Source organism: Octodon degus, unplaced genomic scaffold (genome assembly GCF_000260255.1).
Source record: "Octodon degus isolate 3935 unplaced genomic scaffold, OctDeg1.0 scaffold00001, whole genome shotgun sequence".
NCBI lineage: Eukaryota > Metazoa > Chordata > Mammalia > Rodentia > Octodontidae > Octodon > Octodon degus.
In genome coordinates this window covers 38,074,844-38,077,527 of record NW_004524577.1, presented here as the reverse complement: position 1 = coordinate 38,077,527, position 2,684 = coordinate 38,074,844, and positions in this window count along the sequence as shown.

Sequence of the window (2,684 nt, the reverse complement as noted above, 5' to 3'; positions counted from 1 at the left end):
AGGGCTGGGATGTAGTTTACTGTGAGGGTTTCATCCAAGTACTGAAAAATAAATTCATATATTCATATAGACCACTTCCTCCAAAATAAGACCTAACAAATAAGCCCTAGCATGGCTTTTGAGGTGCTCGTAATATAAGCCCTACCTAAAAATAAGCCCTAGTTCTGACCACCAGCCAGAGAGACACATTTAGTATTTCCATTGCAATACATGATGAGCATATTGAATTATAAAATAATATTAATATATCATTAAATAGAAATATTATTGACATTAATACTTAAAATATAGGGTGTAATTAGGGGTTTGTAAATACCCAAGCGGGAGCCTTTGAGCAAGAGGTGAACAGCTGTGTAAACACAAGACCCTGCGACCTATCGCGGAGTGAACAATTACGGTACAGACACACTGCGTGACCAACATACATACACTTAATGACAGACACATTGTGCCTAATAAGAATCTTCGTATGTTGTGTGTTGCAGCACTTGTGTGAAATGAAAATCAGTATTTTCCGAATTTTGGTGCCTGCAATTTTTCATCACTTCTGTGTGGCCCATGGTCCTCAGTAGTCATCACTTCTGTTGCCACTCCTGTCTTTTAAGCCTTCAGCTCACACTTGATGTAACGGAAACTTCGAGAAGCCCAGCCTGCTACAGGCTGTGACTCGGGTGAAGAATTCATGCGATGAAATCCCTGTAAGCTGTGTCACCCACGCCCTGGGAGCAGGCTGCGAGGAGGAGAAGGGCTCATTTAAGGAGAGCGCAGTCGCTGGGGCTGAGGGACCGGGCAGGGGTGCTGTAGGACGTGGTAGCAAGGACTCAGCCTGCAACTCGGGTGCAGAGAGTTATGGTGATGCTCTCGGACGGCCGTGGCCACCTTTTAGAGGGAGGGTCCAAACCGCAGCCCCAACCCCACTCATTATTCCAAAGCTCCAGCACTACAACTAACCCTGAATATTTAGGCTTTAGTTTAGAAAAAACGGGCTGGGGAGATGGCTCAGCAGAATAAGCGCTTCCCTGGTAAGTGCAAGGGTCTGAGTTCAATACCCGGTTCCGCCAAAAAAAAAAAAAAAAAAAAAAAAAAAAAACCTCACACATTAACGTTTAAAAAACGTTGTTGGTCCATTTTAGATATACATAGTGACACCATTCATGGCGGGGAATCCCGGCCTGCACGTGATCTATCTTCCTCTCTTTTTTCCACCTCCTTCCCCTCCCTTCAGGCCCTCTTTATATGAACATCTTAAAAGAAAAATAACACTTGTGCTACAGGCCTGCTACCACCATTCTAGAAGATGATATGTCTGATCGTATTTGAATAAATATAGATGGTTGTGAATCTCCCTGACAAACCCTATTGCATCTTTTAGATTAAAAAATCATATAACTTTTATTAATTAATATTATATAATTTGGGGAACTATAGTAAGCCAAAAACTGAGATTTTTGGGATGCAATCAGTTATCAAGTCTTGATAAACATGAATTTATTAAAGTGCATTAATATACTGAAAAGCAGGACAGAAGAGTTAATCAGCTTTTGCCAGCATAAAGGAAGGCAATAATGGGGCCAGGGAGATGGCTCAGTGGAATAAGCGCTTCCCTGGCAAGCGCAAGGGCCTGAATTCAATCCCCGGTTTCTCAAAAAAAAAAAAAAAAAAAAGAAGGCAATAATGAATATGTATCCCTAATTTTTGTGTCTTTGCCCAAATACTGACTTAGAATAAATTCCTTACGGTGTTATTTGTTTGATCAGAAGTACTAAACTTTCTATTCAATGTAAATGCAGATTGTCTTTCAGAAAAGTTGTTTCGTGGCCAGTGACATAGTTCAGTGGTCTAAAGCAGCTGCTTAGGCAAGCTTAGGCAAGCACAGCGGCAGCAGTTCGATTCCTGGCACCACATGCAGCCGAGCCCTGCCCCCAGGGTGGGTTGAGCTGGCCATAAAAAAAAAAGAAAGAAAAGAAAAAGAAAGAAAGACAAAGAAAGGAAAGTTCCAGCTGATGCTGTCATCAATAGTGCCCACTGCTCCACTTCACATTCAGGCCAAGCTTGTGCCTTAGTAAGGCTTTCATCTTTGCCAATCTGATACGCAAAAAATGAAACGAAATGTTATCTCTCTTTTGTTCAGTAACAGCTCATATCTTTTGCCCTAGGAAATTTTTTTCCTCAGTGATTTCTATAAGAAAATTTTTGGGGATTTTACAATTATTTCTCAACATTTTGTTTGTCTTTAGACTTGAATTGAGGTGGGTTTTTTTTGTTTTTTTTTTTAAGCATCCTGAATTTTTTGTTTGTTTCTTCATGTTTTTGGTTTGGAATAACTTCTGTGTCACTTAGCCATAGCTTTTAATATTTCCAGTGCGGGGAACTGAGTACAGGATTCACAGCAGGTAGTGCTGGGTAAGCACTACCCACACCCCAGCTTTATCACTTAGAACATAGGTTTCTTTCCTGCCTTTCTCTTTTCTTACATTTCTTTTCTCTTCTCATCTCTCCTCTCCTCTCCTTCCCCTCTCTTCCTCTCCCCTCCCCTCCTCTCCTCTCTTCTCCTCTCTTGGCCTTGCCTTGCCTCACCTGTCCTGTCCTGTCCTGTCCTGTCCTGTCCTATCCTGTCCTGTCCTCTCTTGTCCTGACCTCGCCTCGCATAGCCAGTCCTGTCCTGTCCTGTCCTGTCCTGTCCT